The sequence below is a fragment of the Malaclemys terrapin genome, chromosome 3 (genome assembly GCF_027887155.1).
Source record: "Malaclemys terrapin pileata isolate rMalTer1 chromosome 3, rMalTer1.hap1, whole genome shotgun sequence".
In the NCBI taxonomy this organism is placed as follows: domain Eukaryota; kingdom Metazoa; phylum Chordata; order Testudines; family Emydidae; genus Malaclemys; species Malaclemys terrapin.
The window spans coordinates 114,171,369-114,192,376 of NC_071507.1; positions in this window are offsets into that span (position 1 = coordinate 114,171,369).

The window sequence follows — 21,008 nt, forward strand, 5'->3', positions numbered from 1 at the left end:
TTCAGTTGAGCCAGGATTTCATCCCATGGCTTTTTTTATTGGTTCTGCAAGGTGGCTAGCATACTTTTGGGCCTGGTAAAACAACAATAATAAATGGCACTTCCTTCATTGAAACCACAGGCCTAAACATGAATGAGGATAGAAAACATCACATTGGTGATGGTAGTGGAAGTATACGCCTAATATTCTAATGGCTGTATTTGCATTAAAAACATAAGTGTGTGCGCGCGCACACACCATACTCCTCTCTCAAAACCCAGGATCCTTTGGTTAATTGTCTCAGAATGTTTGTTGTTGTGATCATGCAGAGAGATTTTATTTTAGAATGATCATTGAGCCGTTTTGTCAGTTTAAGAAGCCTAATCACAAAGCCCCTCCAGCCTTTTAGTAATGAAAATAATGAGCCATAGAACCTGCTGCAGTTCCATCAAAATTGCTGGACGTGACTCACTCCCCCACTGCAGCAGGTTACAAATTGCACCTTCTTTGCTACTGCAGTAGGGATGTAAAATGTTAACCGGTAAGCATTAGTCTTACCAGTTAACCCGCCTTAACCGTTAACCTCCAGGCTTGCCGGCCGGAGCCGCTTAATTGGTTAACTGTTTAAATGAAATATTTTTTAATCATTTAAATGTTTCATGTTTAAAATGGTATTTACATTCCTATACTGCAGGCAACTTCACTCTTGCGAGAAGGCAAAAGGATGTTTACACTGCTGTCCTCCCTAGGGTTTCCACTAGACTGGGCAGCTTTGAAACTATGTCCAGTGCTCTGTAGGAGTCCTGCAAATGGAGGCTGCCATGAAGTGTGCTGAATCAGTTCATCCTCCATCCGCCCTGGCAATGCTTCCACCTTAAGCAGTGCAAATCCACTTTTTGAGCCAACCAGCAGGGCTGGGTTGCATCTTGGGAGTCACTATAACTCAACTCTGGGCAAACTTTTCACTCCTGGAGCTCACTAAGTCCTGAAATGTAATGGGAGAAGCCAGTGCATATTTGGTTTGAATCAAGGCCACCAACCTGAATGGAATTGCATAAGTTTCCAAAAATGTATATTGTCGATTAAGTGTGGAATAGCTGCTTGGTGTGATAGTTCAGGGAAGAAAAACTTTTTTTTTTCCTATTGTCAAATTTTTCCTATTGTCAAAGTGGGAATTCATTAAACAAACCTCCTGTTTCTAATTGATGTTTTGACAATTCCCCAAGCAAAACCACGAAGACTCTTGCCCTGCCATGTTTACATACCTGAGAAACAGATACACTTTTTGAAGTTAAAGAATCCATCATGTTTAAAAAAATTCCAGATGATAGTGTGAGACCAACTAGATTGATGATGGAAGTAATCTCTAGTGCTTCCCTCTGTCATCTCTCTCAGACAGGTCTTTTAAGTCGTTGTCCTAGTGGGACTGATATCAGCAGTAGTGCTACTGGAGAAAATAGCAAACTCTAATGTCAGGATGTCTACTTTGGATCATAATGAATGCAGTTGGTGCTGTTCCTTTTCAGCAAATGGCTTTCAGCTTTTGGTAGTTTAATTAGGAGATGTTTCACGCTAAGCTATGAGGCTGTCCTACTGAGTATCAGCAGAGCAAAACATGTCAATGTATTGGTTCTGGAAACTTTACAAGAATTTTCTTTGGTAAAGGATTTTGTGCATTGGAAAGAGAAGGCATAATCATGGGTCTTAAGGTGTATGCTGAAAACAGCAAGCAAGGACTGCTTGCTGCCTCCATGGAATTTGTTTCTCCTGTAAATTTGTGCACAATAGCAACCCTGAATGCCAAGTCTAACAGGAAGCCTAGTGAGTTTCATCTAAAGATGTCACAGGATTAAATTACCTGCATTCATAAAAAATGAGCGTGGGTACAATTTACTTCTCAACAGTCTTTCATTTAGCCAAACAATCCTACCTTTGGAGGCTACTTTCCCTCCTTCCCACACTGGTCTGGTGTCATCCCTGCTTTCTACAATTGCACGTTACTAACATTACAAGCATAAATATGCAATTTAAATTACAAAGCAATTTACTGGAATTTGCTGTTCTGCTTAGTAATACTGTGCTCTTCCTGTTGGGCCTCAAGAGCAAATGTCAAAGCACAGTGCCCCTCATTTTAAAAGCTTATTCTCTCCGGGAGGTGTTTGTGTTTTTGTTTCACCCTGATACAAGAGTGAAGACTCCAAGCTAACATTATAATTTATATATTTGTTTAACTAAAATGGTGAAATTAGCCTTCAACTAAGAGATTCTATAGGCATTTACCAGTAAACACAGATTTCTTCAATAAGACTATTTTTCTTTTTAGGGGACTGTATATGAAATTCTTGGCTTTCATTCAGATTGTGGACGTTCCTTCTCCCTTTTAAAAATTAATTCAATTTCTATTTAAGAGCTGGCCTTTCATAATTTTAAACAATCATCACCTACATGTGGGTGAGTAAAGGTTGCAGGATTGGTCTTTTAAACCCGATCTGGCAAACACACACATGCTTAATTTTATTCACACACATTGTCCTGTAGTTCAATGGAACTACTCATCTGCTTAAAGTTAATCATGTGGATAGCAGGATTGAGGCTATGATTGTAGGTTCCATGCCCACCTTGATTGCTGTATATAGTGAGTAATAAAAATGTAGACACAGTCTTAGTGTTTCCACAGTATGCTAATTATACCGCCATTCTTTTAGCTGAACTTTAAGGGGATAGAATTAATTCTTATAAACTGTAAAAAAAAAAAAAAAAAAAATCTGCTCTTTTATATTGCTGGAAAGAAGAGAACAGAATTTGACTCCACGGACCTCATGTTATAGTGAGGGGGTGTTAGAAAAGAAGCAGGAGGGATTGAAGAAAAATACTGTGAAACTGGAAATAGCTTGGGAACTGAAGAAGAAAAAGTTAGTTAGAATCACAGAACCTAAAAAGACACTTCCTTTCACCCCCACCCTAAAAAGTCAAGATCTTTGTTGAAAAACATGTTTTTAAAAGCTAAGATGATGCATTTCCAGATCCCTTGTATATTACTTAGTAAAAATGACTTGCTTTCACACATGGTAGCATATCATCAAACTCTAAAATTCTTCGGTGTTAAACATATTGTTAGCTGGGACAAAGATATTTGCATAAGTGATTTCACAATACGCAGATCCTGTTTTGCTGAAAGTGTTTGGCTGACCAGTGATTGCAAATGATATTTTTGGGAGTGAGCGGAGAAAGTGAGGTATTTTTTAAGTGACATTTGTAATTTGAAAATTTTACCAAAATGTTTATCAAAATTGACATTTGAAAAAAGTCAACAATTAATAATAAAAATTTCATGAGAGGAAAAAAATTGGAAAATGTCAACTGTTTTTCATGGATTTTTTTTTTGTCTAGAAAAGGTCTTTTAATAAACACTTTTTGTTCAAAAAAAGTCAACCCGCTCTAAGGGAATGATAATTAGTAATCTTCAATATTTATATTTTTAAAAAGGTAACTGAAAAGAGTATCAGAGTTTGAATGTTGTATTTGAAACTGCTTCCAGTCAAAAATGTTGTGATTGCACATCTGGCACTCCCACACTTGCAAAGTCTTCTGTCTCAGACCCAGTCCAGGTAAGACTGTGACAGAATGATAATTCTGGCACTGTGGGAACGTTTCTTTCTCTCTAGATTGTTCCTAGTATGGTACTTGAACTCTTGAGTTTCATAGCATATTCAGGCTTCCAAAGTAAAAGATAAGAAGCCTTCCTTTATCTGTTCAGTAATTGTAGCTCATTTGTGCACTAAACACAGTGCTGCTTGCTGTTCATCTTCACTTTTAGGTATGTCTCATTCTTGTATCTTATCAGCTTGAATTGTAGATGTAAAAATACAAGACCAATGTACTTTTGATGTAGGAAAAAATGTGAGGGAGACTAAGGTGACCTACAATGTTGTATATCAGTCACGTATTTGTTGCATGCAGGTTGTTGTAGCTGTGTTGGTCCCAGGATATTAGAAAGACAAGGTGGGTGAGATAATATCTTTGATTCAACCAACTTCTGTTGGTGAGAGAGCCAAACTTTCAAGCTTATACAGAGCTCTTCTTCAGAAAGCTTGGCTCTCTCACCAACAGAAGTTGGTTGAATCAAAGATATTACCTCACCTATCTTGTCTCTAAGTACTTTATTTTATTGTGCAGTATTATCTTTGCATAATTAGTTATTTATTTTGATCCTAGTAAAACCCTATGATTATCAAACTTCTTTTCTTTCTTGAGTTCTTTGATCAACAGTGAAATAGTTAACAATATTTGTTTAGATTAGCATCATTAGGCATCAGAGCTATCACACCCTAGCCATATATAGGGGCAATTCAGACCTCCTATAACTATTCTTTCAAGCAGACTTGACTGCATTAGTTTACATCTTTACATTTTGAAGGATATCTTTGCAACCATTAAGGCTAGAGGCTTATTTTTTTTATATGAAAGTTTAGGTTCTAGAACACAACATGGAGCCTCAAGGAGAAAGCACCAGCTCATTGACCCAGTTCAATTACTGCTAGAGAAGAAGGTCCATTGTTTTTTCATTCAATTTGATGGGTGAGCAATTTATTTAACAAAACTACAGATTCATGCAAGTGGTATGTAGCAAGTGGAATTCTTCTTTGAGTGCTTGCTCATGTCGATTCCATTTTAGGTGTGTGGGTGCCGACGTGCACAGTTGTCGAGATTTCTGCCTTAGTGGTACCCATCTGGCTGGCTGTGGCACCCCCTGGAGTGGCGCTCCCATGCAGCAGTATATCAGGCACCGCCGGCCCTGCACCCTCTCAGTTCCTTCTTACTGCCCATAACAGTTGGTTGGAGTGCCTTGTCTTGCCTCGCAAGAACAGTAGCAGTTTACCCATTGACTTTATAGTGGTGGTGGTGTTGTACAAAGTTTCTCTATAGTTCATTATTAGTGTTAGTTAGCCAGAGAGTCCCCGGTTGGGACTTTGCCCCGAGCGGGGCATGCCCTGCTACCCCAGCTTTAAGCCATGTGTGTCATGCTACCGGCTGATGCTGATCAGCGATTTGCATGAGAGCTGTCTTAAGTGTCTGGGGGAAGGCCATCGCAAGGACTGGTGCTGTATCTGTAAGAACTTTTGCCCACGGACTCAGAAGGAGTGGGATAGCCACTTGAGGGTGTTACTAATGGAGGCTGCTCTCTTTGTCCAGCATCAGAACCCTCCACCGCGGCATCCACTCCCAGTACTTTGACCTCGGCTTGCAGCGCACTGCTGGCACTGGATTCAGCCAGGCTCCCCTCTGTCTTGCCAGTGCTGAAGAAAAAAATTAAGAAAAGAAGCCCCTCAGTGCCGATGGAGAGAGGTGCTCCGGGCAAAGGACCTTTGTCAGGCTATGCGCCTGCTACGGGGAGTCATGGGGGTACTGCAAAGACCCATCAGCCCTGCCAGGGACCCCTTCCCCCCGGCAGAGGACCCCAGCATGTGAAAGGGACTGCAGTGCCCGAAGCGGTCTCGGTGGCCAAGGAGCAAGGCCGACCGACTCCACAAATGCTGCACCAGGTGACCGATATGGCTCCGCTGGCAGCACTGAAGGGGAATGCCACCGGGGTGCTGCAGCTTGGACTGGCGGAACACCCCAGGTTGCCGGATCGCAGACGCAAGTCCTCCTCGCTGCGACCTTGGGACCCTTGAGCTGCGCCCCGGCTCGCCAGATAGACAGCTTAGATCTCCGTCGACGGGGCTGGCTCCAGGGTTTTGGCCGCCCCAAGCTGCCAAAAAAAAAACCAAAAAAAACCCCCTGCGATCGCAATCTGCGGCGGCATTTCGGTGGGAGGTCTTTCGCTCCAAGCGGGAGTGAGGGACCGTCCGCCGAATTGCCGCCGGATAGCTAGACGTGCCGCCCCGCTCTGGAGTGGCCGCCCCAAGCACCTGCTTGCCAGGCTGGTGCCTGGAGCTGGCCCTGTCTGTCGAGATCCCCACCTTCCAGAAGGGGGACGCCGGAATCATGGAGATGCTTCTCATATCGCCAGTACCAACGACTGTCTGGCCATCGGTTGCCTAGGCGGCATAGGTGCCAAACATCCTCTCCCAGGAGGTCTCCTCGTCATTGGCCCCTGTCCTGGAGGGCTCATTCAGGATCGCGGCGTCAGTCGCGCTCGCCTCTGTACCACTCCTCCAGCAAGCGGTGCTACTTCCCGTTGCCTTGTTGCTCACTTACAATAGTCAGAAGGCAGACTCAGGCCTTGTGGCTCCACCGTGGTCACCAGAGGGGCAGTGGTTGGGGTCGACCCACGACTTTAGCCCGTCGCTGAGGCAAGGTGATTTCCCCCTTACCCCCCCCCCAGTGCCAGTGTTGCCGGTCTAGTATTCCCAGCCTTCCCTGGTTGCATCAGCCTATCCTAGACCTATGTCACCTCAACAAGTCCCTCCAGAAGTTGAAGTTCCACATGGTCTCCCTGGCCTCCATCGTTCCCTCCCTGGATCCAGGAGACTGGTATGCCGCCCTCGACTTGAAGGATACATATTTCCATATTTTCATCTTCCCGGGGCACTGGCGTGTCCTCTGCTTTATGTTGGGAAGGTGCCATTTCCAGTTCACGGCAATGCCCTTTGGCCTCTCGTTGGCCCTGAGGGTATTCACAAAGGGTATAGCACCAGTGGCTGCCTACCTGAGACATCAGGGAGTCAAAATCTACCCGTACCTCGATGACTGGTTGATACGGATTGGTCACCAGATCAGGTGCAGAGGCATCTTGACTTGGTATGTTCCACCTGTCAAGACTTGAGGTTGATAATAAATGAGACAAAGTCAACCTTAACCCCAGTGCAACACATAAGTTTCATTGGAGCGGTCTTCAACACCAGCTGGCCAGGGCCTTCCTCCCTGAGACTCGGTTCCAGGCCATGGTGAACCTCATCGCGGGTCTGCAGGCCCACCTGCTCACCACCGCCCACACATGCCTGAGACTGCTGGTCCACATATCAGCATGTACTTGTGTGGTCTGGCATGCACGACTCTGCCTCAGACCTTTCCAGGCGTGGGTGGTGTTGGTCTATGTCCCCAATCAGCACAGCATGGACTGGGTGGTCAGGATTCCAAACAACGTAGTCGGGTCCCTGGTCTGGTGGCAGGATCCTGCATCAGTGTTGGAAGGAGTTCCCTTCGAGGCCCCGCCCTCCTCAGTGACCCTCGTCTCGGTCACCTCGGACCTGCGTTGGGCTGCCCACCTTCGTGACCTCAACACTCAAGGACATTGGTCCAGCCTTGATCATTCCCTGCATATCAACATCAGAGAACTCAGAGCGGTTTGCCTGGCCTGCCAGGCCTTTCTACCTCTCATATAAGATGGGGTGGTGCAGGTCCTGATGGACAACACGGCGATGGTCTTCTATATCAACAAGCAAGGCAGGACCAAGTCATCAGCCCTTTTCCAGGAAGCCCTCTGGCTCTGGGACTTCTGTCTACAGTACAATATCCATCTCATAGCCACTCACCTTCCCGGGTCCATGAACACTTTGGCGGATCACCTCAGCAGGATGCTCTTGTCTCGCCACGAGTGGTCCCTTCAGGTGGTCAGCTCCATCTTCCGCAGGTGGGACACTCCCCGGGTGGACCTGTTTGGTCCAGGTAGAACAGGAGGGTGGTGAAACACTGGAATGCGTTACCTAGGGAGGTGGTGGAGTCTCCTTCCTTGGAGGTTTTTAAGGCCCGGCTTGACAAAGCCCTGGCTGGGATGATTTAGCTGGGAATTGGTCCTGCTTTGAGCAGGGGGTTGGACTAGATGACCTCTTGAGGTCCCTTCCAACTCTGATATTCTATGATTCTATGATAGTACCACTCAATTTGTCGCAGATTAGGCCTCAGCTGGAATACTGTGTCCAATTTTGATCACCAATGTGTAGAAAGGATGTAGAGAAACTGGAAGGTATCCAGAGATGAGTGACAAAGATGATCAAAGGAAGGAATCCCATGCACTGCTACAGACTAGGGACTGAGTGGCTAAGCAGCAGTTCTGCAGAAAAGGACCTGGGGTTACAGTGGACGAGAAGCTGGATATGAGTCAACAGTGTGCCCTTGTTGCCAAGAAGGCTAACGCCATTTTGGGCTGTATAAGTAGGAGCATTGCCAGCAGATCGAGGAACGTGATCATTCCCCTCTATTCAACATTGGTGAGGCCTCATCTGGAGTACTGTGTCCAGTTTTGGGCCCCACACTACAAGAAGGATGTGGAAAGATTGGAAAGAGTCCAGCAGAGGGCAACAAAAATAATTAGGGGGCTGGAACACATGATTTATGAGGAGAGGCTGAGGGAACTGGGATTGTTTAGTCTGCAGAAGAGAAGAATGAGGGGGGATTTGATTGCTGCTTTTAACTACTTGAAAGGAGGTTCCAAAGAGGATGGATCTAGACTGTTCTCAGTGGTACCAGAGGACAGAACAAGGAATAATGGTCTCAAGTTGCAGTGGGGGAGGTTTAGGTTGGATATTAGGAAAACCTTTTTCACTAGGTGGGTGGTGAAGCACTGGAATGGGTTACCTAGGGAGGTGGTAGAATCTCCATCCTTAGAGATTTTTAAGGCCCGGCTTGACAAAGCCCTGGCTGGGATGATTTAGTTGGCGTTGGTCCTGCTTTGAGTGGGGGATTGGACTAGATATCCTCCTGGGGTCCCTTCCAACCCTGATATTCTATGATTCTATGATGGGATGCCAACCATGTGGACAAAGGCTGAAGGAACTGGGTATGTTTAGTTTAGAAAAGAGGAACATAACATAAGAATGGCCCTACTGGATCAGACCAAAGGTCCATCTAGCCCAGTATCCTGTCTTCTGACAGTGGCCAGGGCCAGGTGCCCCAGAGGGAATGAACAGGACAGGTAATCATCAAATGATCCATCCCCTGTCACTCATGCCCAGCTTCTGGAAAACAGAGGCTAGGGACACCATACCTGCCCATCTTAGCTAATAGCCATTGGTGGACCTATCCTTCATGAATTTATCTAGTTCTTTTTTTAACCCTGTTATGATCTTGGCCTTCACAACATCCTCTGGCAAGGAGTTCCACAGGTTGACTGTGTGTTGTGTGAAGAAATACTTCCTTTTATTTGTTTTAAACCTGCTGCCTATTAATTTCATTTGGTGACCCATAGTTCTTGTGTTATGAGAAGTAGTAAACAACACTTCCTTATCTACTTTCTCTACACCAATCATGATTTTATAGACCTCAATCTTATCTCCCCTTAGCCCTCTCTTTTCCAACCTGAAACGTCCCAGTCTTATTAATCTCTCCTCATACGGAAGCCGTTCCACACCCCTAATAATTTTTGTTGCCCTTTTCTGAACCATTTCCAATTCCAATATATCTTTTTTGAGATGGGGTGACCACATCTGCACACAGTATTCAAGATGTGGGCGTACCATGGATTTATACAGAAGCAACATGATATTTTCTGTCCTATTATCTATCCCTTTCTTAATTATTCCTAGCATTCTGTTCCCTTTTTTTTTGACTGCCACTGCACATTGAGTGGATGTTTTCAGAGAACTATCCACAATGACACCAAGAACTTTCTTGAGTGGGAACAGCTAATTTAGACCCCATCATTTCATATGTATAGTTGGGATTATGCTTTCCAATGTTGATAAATGCAAAGTAATGCACATTAAACTTCATCTGCCATTTTGTTGCCCAGTCACCCAGTTTTGAGAGATCCTTTTGTAGCTCTTCGCAGTCTGCCTGGGTTTTAACTATCTGCAAATTTTGCCACCTCACTGTTTACCCCTTTTCCCAGATCATCTATGAAAATGTTGAATAGGACTGGTCCCAGAACAGACCCCTGGGGGACACCACTACTTAAGGGGGTGCATGATAGCAATCTTCAAACACTTGGAAGACCGTGTCATGATGTTCAGTCACTGCTAGTGGCGCCTCCTCCTGGCTGCTCTGGAGTTAGCTCTGGCCAGACACTGTGCCCTCCTCCAGTGGAGTCTTTCCCTTCCTCCTCTCATCCTGTAGACCACTCTTGCTCCAAGAACTGCAGTCTCCTTTTCGTGACTCAGCCCTCTGGCCAGGTCACTACATGGCTCCCCCTTCTGGGGAGGTATGTAACAAAATCTTTCCACAACAAATCAGGCAGTCCACTGTCCTCTGCCTGGTCAGTGCCACATCCCCAGTGGTTGGTAGGGGAACCCAGGCCTGCCCTCTACTCCAGGTTCCAGCTCAGTGGCCCTCCAGTCAGCAGCCAAGGCCTGCACTGTCCTCCCTTGCTGCTTTGCCCCTGAGCCTTCTCTACCTCCCTGGCTTCCTCTCTGTCTGGGTTCGCCTGCCTCCTCTGAGTGACTGTAGCCTACCTTCCTGCATCCCCATTCTGCTTGCTGCTCCTGGGCTTTATACAGGCCCCTCCTTTTCCTGCCCAGCAGTTAATTGGGCCTAATTTACCCTCTCAGGGCCAGTGTGGAGAGTATACCCCATCACAGGCTGCCATCAAAAAGATGGAGAAAAGTTGTTCTCTTTTGCCCCAGAGGGCAGGACAAGAGGCAATGGGTTCAAACTACAGCACAGCAGATTTAGACTAAATCTCAGGAAAAACTTCCTAACTGTAGGAACAGTAGGACAATGGAACAGATGCCTAGGGAGGTCGTGGAAGTTCCTTCACTGGATGCTTTCAAAAGGAGTCTGGATAGGGCCCTCTGTCTTGGATGATTTAGACACAACAAATCCTGCATCTTGGCAGGGGGTTAGACTAGATGACCCTTGCGGTCCCTTCTAACAACACTTTTGGTAGCCATCTTTGTTAAGAACAAACTTCAGAAGGAGGGAGACCTCAGAGCCATTTTTTAAAGCTACAAATATTGCTCTGCAGGTTTTCTTCTATTGGAGGCTTTATGAATCAGAGCTCTTTGGATATAAGGGAATTAAAACACCTATATTAATTAAAACCAGACAACGTCTGAGCCATGTCATGTCTAAAGTGCCTGTAAAGGGAGAATGCCCAACTAAAACTACAAAGTAACATAATCTAACATGGCTTTTTTTAGAAAAGGTTAAAATGCCAAGTTGGATAACTGTGGACCTACCATCTTTGTTTGGAGGATAATAAGGGAAGGGATGGGGCACAGTAACGCAGCTAAAGAGATCTTGTCAGAAATCAATGCAAGCTTTGGTACTGCAATGTCTATACAACTACTGCTGGTCTGCATACTAAATTTGACGTAAGGTATACACCAGGGGTCGGCAACGTTCAGCACGCGGCTCGCCAGGGTAAGCACCCTATCGGGCTGGGCCAGTTTATTTACCTGCTGACGCAGCAGGTTCGGCCGATCGCGGCCCCCACTGGCCGCGGTTTGCCGTCCCAGGCCAATGGGGGCGGCGAGAAGCGGCGCGGGCCGAGAGATGTGCTGGCCGCGGCTTCCCGCCGCCCCCATTGGCCCGGGACGGCGAACCGTGGCCAGTGGGGGCCGTGATCGGCTGAACCTGCCGTGTCAGCAGGTAAATAAACTGGCCCAGCCCGATAGGGTGCTTACCCTGGGGAGCCGCGTGCCGAACGTTGCCGACCCCTGGTATACACAATTCTTCCCATTTGTAAGGTTGCTTGTGCAGCCTTTGATATTTCCTGTTTTTTTTCCTGTGCTTAAATGTACAACCTTGTCATTCCCTTAATGTACTTTTTTGTTTAGCGACCTCGGTCCCACACTGGTGCGCCATAAGTATCTCATGGGCATAAAACTATAGTGAACATTCCTCTTCAAATTTGCCACATAGTTGCTAAAATATATTGCAATTACAGATCTTAGAGCATGTCTAATGTCCTATTGCACGCTAATTTAATCAACAGAAGTCATTCTGCTAACAGTAGAGTAATTGTAAAAAACTGATTTTTCTGAGTTGGAAAACAGTTTCTGGAATCCCTGTTGCCTTGAAAGACTGTATTGTTGTTTTCATCACTTGACCCATTACTCTTTTCATCACTTAATTAAATTATGAAATCCTTTGCTGCTGCCTCTTGCTTGGATGTTTTCCCATTCATCTTTGTCTGAACTCCTCTTCACCTACTCCTTTAATTTCCTAATCTGCCTTGTCATTGTCATGGCGCTTGAAGTAAAAAAGCTGACACAGATTCCAGTTTAACATAAAGTCACAGAGGCCTGTTTCTCTGATCTGTTGCACAGCGCACATTTGACAAACACCGAACAAGTTGTATCCATTCCTCTAAAACAAATAAATGCAAAATACAGACTCCCCCGTGCTTCCATTGTGAGTAAGAGGAGAGCTAGGTGCATTATGTAGTGCACATCATTTTTTAGGGTGCACTGTAGATAAAATGGGCATGGCCATGCGAAGCCTTACAGCTGCTCAGCAACTTTAGATTGAAATGAAATATCTACACAAAGCTGAAGAAAATGTTTGTAACACTTTTCCCCCTCATTTTAAATCCAGTTCTACTTAATACATCTCCCTCCAAAAAGAAGCAGAATTGCTTGGTCTGGTTCTTATGTTTTCTGATTTCAGTGGTGGTGTAACGAGAGCGGAATTTGGTTCATGATTTTTAACTTGATGCTAAATTAAGCAAAATAATAAAGTTTTCAAAAGCAGAACCAGTTGATTCTGCAAATCTTATGGCTAATGCTCTAACATAAATAAAATGTTTAGAGCTTGATTCTGCAGTCCTGAACGGGGAAGAATTCCTATTGAAGTCAATGGGAGATTTACTGATATCAGGGCTATGGGACTGGATGCAAAGTCTGAGATTTTTAAGGCTGCATTAGGGGATTGGATGCTGGGCTTCTACATCCGTTGGTTAGCTTTGAAAATCTCAGCTAAAGATTTCCAAGGAGCATCTTTCAATTCTTTAAGTAACATGTTACATTACTAATAGATGGCAAGGAGAAAACTGTTCTGTAAATGGACAATTTCACTCCAGTTGGCTTGAGTGATTATTGTTGTGGTTGAGTCAACAGAGTTTCATATGCTGGTAATCAATAACTAAATCCAGAGGAAGCCTGTCTGAACTACCCCGCCTAGTGTAGGTGAGGACAGTGGAGAGAAGACAGAGTGAGTGTTTAAAACAATGACACCACCAAAAGAAGGATAAACATAAATAAGTCCTTCTTATCGTAACATTGCTGTATCCTACTCAGAGTGAACTAAATGCCTGGCACAAGTAGAATATTGCACTGAAAACTTCTGAATCCTTAGTGGCTCTATACAAAAACATGCCATTTGTGCAGTTCAGATATCTCTCTCTTGACCTGCTTATTATAAGGGACAATAAATTACTGAGTAGTGAACATTCAGGGCCTGAGAGATTTTTATCGGACATTAAATGGTGCTTAAAAATGTAAGATTTAGCAAATTTTATGTGATATGGTAGGTTGTGGGAAGAATTGCACGTTCAGGTCTCTCATACATCAGCTGACTCTGTTCCTTTTCTAATGCTGCATACAGTTTCTATTAACACTCTGCCAATCTTTGGGAAAGTCTGTCAAACAAAAGTTTGGAACGTGACTTGCACAGATTGCTGACTGCCTTTCACAGGCTGGACATTTTATGAAGTCCTTCATGGATGACAGTGTTTTGTTTTTTAATGTATTCCATAGTGGAAGACTACTGAACTAAGCCACTGTGATCACACTTAATCGACTTGCAAACAATTCACAGAAAAGAATTCATTATGTAACTATAGAGAATTCAGGCCATTTAAGGATAGTGCCGTTATGAATGGAGCTTATTGAAACCAAAATGCTTGAATTTATTTATAGATCTCATGCACAGATGAAGGGAATAAAAGGGTATGAAAATTGCCAATGTACTAGCAGTCAAGGCTGCTCCAGTGGAAGTTAGCTATAGCATGTCATGGAGAAAGTCACTAAGGGTGGGATTTTCAAAAGTGCCCAGCAGTTGCCTAGCTCTGTGCCTGTTTCAGTCAATGCTAACTCTTCCAGAGTTAACAGAATTAAGTCAAGGCCTACTTTAGACCTTAAGAAGACTGAGCTAATATTATGTCTATTGATTCAGCTGAACTACGGCCATGTCTACACTTACAAGCTTACAGCAGCACAACTGTACCAATACAGCTGTAAGAGTGCTCATGTAGCCACGTTATGCAGACGGGAGAGAGCTCTCTTGTCGACATAATGAAACCTGCTCAACAAGCGGTGGTAGCTATGCTGGCAGGAGAGCATCTCCAGCTGATATCGCGCTGTGCACACAAATGTTGATGCCAGCAAAACTTATGTCACTTGGGATGTGTTTTTTCACACCCCTGATTGGCAAAAGTTTTGGTGACATAAGTGCTAATGTAGATGTGGCCTTATACACAACATTTCAGAGCTCTGAACATTGTACCTTTGCAGTTAAAGAAAAGATGCTTTAGACTCAATTGTCAAGGGACTGGCTAGATTGGTCACGTACCTACTGACACGTGCAAATATATAAGACAGTGAGTGTTGCCCCATGCTCAAATGCTCAGAGGTATCTTTTTGGCAAAAACAGTAAATTTAAAAAAAAAGTTGTATTTACAGTTTGAAAATCTTTCTGTCAAGCAGGGAGAGAGCATTTTGAGAGTAATATCAGTTTTGTCCTAGATTTCCTCATCATGGCTCACTTTGAGACCATAATGACTCAAGTGGAGAAAAGATGATGATTTCAAACATGGTCCTTAAACTCTGTGGTAAGCTCTGGTGTCAAGACATGAATGAAGTCTGTATTAAATCATGTCAAAGAATGGTACATATAATGTGTATGTGAATACCTGCTGTTGCCAAAGCTGCTAGCTCATAAATGTGATGGTGATGGGGCTCAGATACAAAGGTGTAAATCAGGAGTAATTCCAGGGAAGCCAATGGAGTTACACTGAAGTAGTGTGAGATCAGAATCAGGCCTCTTGTCAATGTAACCCCCATGCTTGTACTGCAGCAACTGATATATATTTAGTCTCAAAAGGGGAGAGAAGCAGTGGGGAGGATACCTGGGCTTTTTTCTGAATCTGTATCCTTGCACATGTGCAGAGAACAGGGCCCAGCGCATGGGCCCATAGGAATCTTTTGTTTTCATAGTTGATGCAGTATGCCAATTCAAGCTGACAGCTGCCTTCTTCTCTTATAAGTAATTGATTTCTGAATGCCACTTACATGCTTTGATTTTAATTGCACAAATATTCAGATTTAAGTTTCCCATAGACCTCTTAACTCTGTCCATTTCCAAATTCTTGTGGGAGTTGTAATATGGTCTACCACAGAAAGGTAGTAATATAGAATGCTACATCCCCTTTATGTGTTGTGTACATCTATGATCAAAGGAAAAGGGATAGTTTACCATGTGACACAGAATTCAGCGTACTTACACAGACATACTGGAGGCGCAGCACAGAAAAACATAAAGGTCTCATCTCTTCTACTTATGTTTATCTCTATCTTTATCAAAGTGGAATTTCTCCGCTAAAGGCTTGGGACAAAATTCTGGTATCTGTGACACGGCTGGATATGTTAGGCAATGGATGCCCCTAAGAAAGTGGGAAGAAGGTTTTGCCCCTTGGTCATTGATCACCATTAATAGTTTACTGGAGCCTTCGTCTCAATGTTTAATGGTATGAAGAACTCACTCACATAGTAAATCTTCTAAGTGGCTAAAATGTCCTCCATTCAAATGAATAAATGGGAAAATTCTGTATGATTTTGTTTTCTTTTTACCAGCAAGATTGAGTGACCTGTAGTTAGAAATATCTTGATTCTTCCAGCTGAGCTTTGAGAGTAGCGACATAATGGCATGCGCAGGCAAATAGAACTTATCTGCTAGTGGTTTCACAGTCTTGGTTTTTAAAAATTTCACTAAGGTGGTAGTGAAATCAAAGCCCTGGACTTCTGTTTACCATTGTTTCCCCAGTCTGAGTGGCAGATCAACCAGCTCACATCATCACACTAGTCCATGCATGCAAGAAGACTAATGAATTTAAAATACGGTCTAGATGAGATATGGAGATTATGCTTTCCCTCTTCATTTACAATGTGATACAATCTGTATTTTTCGACTGCAAATTTGGTGCCTGCAAATTTGCAGAGTGCAAAAAGAAAAGAAAAAGCCTCTTGACAGCATTGCTGAACATCTGATTACTTTCCTTTGGATTTGGCTTGAGCACTTTCTTATTAGTTTGTTTTAAAAGATCCAGCAGCACATACCCTTCTTCTCATGCACAGTTATACTGTCACAAGCTTGAAGCCTTATCTCAAACAGATGGTCCCCTTATTTTGGTTCTCAAGGAAAAACATCAGCATCCTCCTCAACTAATTGCATGGTCCTCTGGTGTAGGCCATCCTTACTCAAACCTGCCATTGTTTAAGATTGGAGAATGCAGTTTGAGTGCGCATGTTCTTTGTTCCTTTTGGACTAATTAAAAGTAGGCTTCCATCGTTTTTTCATCTGTGTAGCCCAAGGCGAAAGGACATTGCCACGCTTAGTATTTAGTGGATGTTAGATAAAGTCATGTTGAAAAAGTGCTCTGTGTTGATTGCTATAATTGCTGACACATTCCTGTGGTACACTTGATCATTGGAACAGCTTTCTTAAAACAATATTTCCTTTATAGAAAGGAAGTCAGTAATCGAGTTGTTATGCTTCTTTGCTTTGCATTCTGAGCCTTAATATTATGTTGGCATACAGTGCATGATTTTTGCTTACCAGAGCATGCTGACTCAAATTTCCAATATCCAAATGCAAGTTGACTTTACTGGATTCCTTTAACCACTTAATTGCTGCAGCATTTCATTCATGAGGCCTTCTAATTTTAGTCATATACATGGTGGGATATTTGAAAATGGGGTAATGTTATACTACTCTGTGATAAAATGGCTCCGAGACTGATTACATTCTCTTGAATGCATACCAAGACTCAATTACCAAAATTAATTTAATTGACACATTTTTTAAAAACTTGCAAGAAAATACAGTATATAAAGTAGTCCAAACCTAGTGGCAGAAACCAGAATTTTGCCCAGAAAGCATTTTACTGGCTGAGGCTGAGCTAATGTTGCTAATGTTGAATTATTGGTGAGGTTCAAATGTCAATGGTTATGAAGTGTATAGTGATAGTAGGAGACTAATATGTGCTATCATTAGCGATCTCTTCCTGAAAAAGAGTAATAACAGGAAAAACACAGCTTTCCCTGTTCAGACATGAATAGATAATAAGGCCAAAAGGGACCACTAGGATCATCTGCTCTGACTTCATGTATAAAATAGGCCATAGGACTTCACTGAATTAAATCCTGTTTGAGCTACAGAGTATCTTAGAAAAACATCCAGTCTTAATTTTAAAATTGCCAGTGATGGAGAATCCACCACAACCCTTGTTGTTCCAATGGCTAATTATTACCCTCACTGATAAGTTTGAACCTTATTTCTAGTCTGAATTTGTCTAGCTTCAATTTCTAGATGTTGGATCTTGTTATACTTTCTTTAGCTCAAAGAGCCCTCTTATCAGATTTCCGTTCCCCATGTCGGTACTTATAAACTGTGATGAAGACACCCCATAATCTTCTCTTTGATATGCTAAATAGATTGAGCTCCTTGAGTCTATCCCTATAAGGCCTGTTTTCCAATCCTTTAATTATTCTAGTCTCTTCTCTGACTCTCTCCCCAACTTTTCAGCATCCTTCTTTAATTGTGGACACTAGAAATGGACACACACTATTCCACTAGTGGTCATAACAGTGCTAAATACATCAGTAATATAATTTCTCTTCTCCTACTTGATATTTCCTTGTTTATACATCCAAGGATCGCATTAGCCCTTTTGGCCACAGCATCGCACTGGGAGCTCATGTTCAGCTGATTTCCCATCATGATGCCCAAGTCCTTTTCAGATCACCACTTCCTCGGACAGAGTTGCCCACCCTGTAAATACAGCTTGCATTATTTTTTTCCTAGATGTATGACCTTACATTTGGCCATATTGAAATGCATATTGTTTCCTCGTACTCAGCTTACCAAGAGATCCAGATCGTTCTGTATCAGTTCTTCATTATTTACTACACCCTCAATCTCTGTGTCATCTACAGACTTTATCAGTAAAGATTTTGTTCTCTTCCAGGTCATTATGTCCATCTGGAGGTCGAGGTAAACAGCGTACGCAGATGAAGTAACTCTATGACAGTAACTCTGCTTTCAGCTGTTCATAATTCCACTGAAATAATTCTGTTCATGATGGGCTGAAATTTTCCATGCTGGATGCCTGCCTCAGTCTGAAATTTTTAGAAATATCAGTCAAAACTGTTTGCCACTCCCTGAGAGTGAAATTTGGGGAAAATATGCTGCTTTGCCATTTAAAACAATTCTGGTGACCTTTTCTTTGAGAAGCTATAATGCGCCCATGCTTTGGAGCAGGGACTTGAAATTTGGCAGGGGAGTGTCAAGTATGTGCTTTTTGCTGTTCCTGTGAAAATGTACCCAAATGCCAAGTTATAAGATTTTGAAAAATACCACTTTGCACATGCTCAGTAGAGACTTTTAAGAAACATGTAGCAGCTAAAATCACCAACAATTCCATTTTCACTGATCATGCTTAAGCCATTCACAGCTAATAGTGCTGACTGGACTGCACAGGTGCCATCCCCACAGGGCAAAGGAGCATGCTCCATTCCCTCAGCACTCCTACATGTGACTGGATTATGCATATACCATCCCCACAGAGCAACTGAACATGCTCCACCCCAGAGATACAGAGATGAAATTGGACTTTTCCTGTAATTGCTTCTCTTGGCTATTCTGGGTCAGGGTGATGCTGGGCACTGGAACGGACAGAAGGGAGCCTGTCTCTACTGTGCTCTCCATGACCCCTGCTGGTGCTAGGCAGCATGGAGGAGGAAGCCACCTGATTTGCAGCCAGAAAAAAGCTGGACTGGGAGGAGGGGAAGGAGTAGATTGTAACAATTCTGGCAGTATATGCCCAGTTTTCATGAATGTTTATATTCTGTCATATAACTCTTTCTTGTTTATCTGAGGACCAATATTAGTTTTATCTTTATTTTTCCTTATAAATTCTGTTTCTTTATATTAGTCAATTAAAAATCTCATTAACAACTCAGGAGGGGTAACTGGTGAAGGCTCTATAGACACTGCTACAGAGACTGAACAGTGTTTCTAACTAGGGAGTTTAACCAAAGAGCAATCCACTGCTAAGAACTATCTGAGCTAAGGTTTGATTGTTAAAATGAATAGAAGCAACATCATGTGAACTAATCTTTCTCAACCTTTTGAATGCATCACATTCTCTGGCTATTCTTCCAGTCTGAAAGGCATTGCGCCAACTACCTTTTTTCACATAAATAAACCTTTTTACTGCCCTAAGAATACACCACACTCTCCTTTGAGGAAAAAAAAGATCCCTGCCCCAATCCTCCAAATGTTGCTGGTTCTGCAATACAGTATTTATTGAAGGCTGATATTTTGTAAATGTAGCAGCTTTCTGGGAGGCTTAAATATGTAGCAAGTTATGAATAACTAGGGAGTGGAATTTCAATGTAATTCAGGAATGAAAAGTCCCTTTGCTCAACAAAGAGCAGAATATTCAACCTTTTCATGGAAGGATTGAGTCTTCTTTTCAAAGCCATATATCAAAAACCCACATACAGTGAAAACATTTTCCCTTTCTAGAACATAAAAGGCAAAGGAACTTGAATGTTACGCATTCTGAAATGATCCCTTTTCATTACAACTTCAGACTTTTTTCTCCAGGGATCACTGACTGCAAACCATGAGGAGAAGGAGAATCGACATCATACCGTTTCCATTAAAAGCAGCCATGCATAGCCTATATTTTTTTCCTTTAGTCTTTTTTTCCTATTTCACAATAATATTTGCATTCCAAAAAGTGATTCTCCTTTTTTGGTGCTCTGAGGTTAAGCCAATGAGCTCAAAGCTGAAGACATTTTTCATACCACTTGTGCCGTCTTTGTTTTGAGCAGGCGGCAGAGAAACCAGCAACATTCACCATGGAAGCTAAGTTTGTATAAAATCTATTAGGAAACAAAGCATTCCATCTTTCTTCATTTCGGCAGATTTTCCTTGTTTAGCTTAATTAAGTCACAAGTGAAGTGTCTAAGCCTAAGGGTATGTCTACACTACAGGATTACTCTGAATTTACAAAATTCGATTTTTGGCAACAGATTGTATAAAGTCGAGTGCATGCAGCCACACTAAGCACATTACTTCGGCGGTGTGTGTCCATGTACCGAGGCTAGCGTCAACTTCTGGAGCGTTGCAATGTGGGTAGCTGTCCCATAGCTATCCCATAGTTTCTGCAGTCTCCTCTGCCCATTGGAATTCTGGGTTGAGATCCCAATACCTGATGGAGCCAAAAACATTGTCCCGGGTGGTTTTGGGTACATCTTCCCCTCCCTCTGGGAAAGCAATGGCAGATAACTGTTTCGCTCCTTTTTTCCTGGGTGAACAGTGCAGACGCCATACTACAGCAAGCATGGAGCCCGCTCAGCTCAAGATGGCAGTCATGAACATTGTAAACACCTCGTGCATTCTCATGCAGTTTATGCTGAACCAGAATCTGCAAAACCAGGCAAGGAGAAGTCGGCTACGGCAGCGCGGCAACGAGAGTGATGAGGACATGGACACAGAATTCTCTCAAACCGCGGGCCCCGGCGCTTTGGAGATCATGCTGTTAATGGGGCAGGTTATAGCCGTGGAATGCTGATTCTGGGCCCGGGAAAAAAGCACAGACTGGTGGGACCACATAGTGTTGCAGGTGTGGGACGATTCCAAGTGGCTGTGAAACTTTCGCATGTGTAAGGGCACTTTCATGGAACTTTGTGACTTGCTTTTCCCTGTCCTGAAGTGCCAGAATACCAAGATGAGAGCAACCCTCACAGTTGAGAAGCGAGTGGCGATAGCCCTGTGGAAGCTTGCAATGCCAGACAGCTACCGGTCAGTTGGGAATCAATTTGGAGTGGGCAAATCTACTGTGGGGACTGCTGTGATGCAAGTAGCCAAAGCAATCTCTGAGCTGCTGCTACCAAAGGTAGTGACTCTGGGAAATGTGCAGG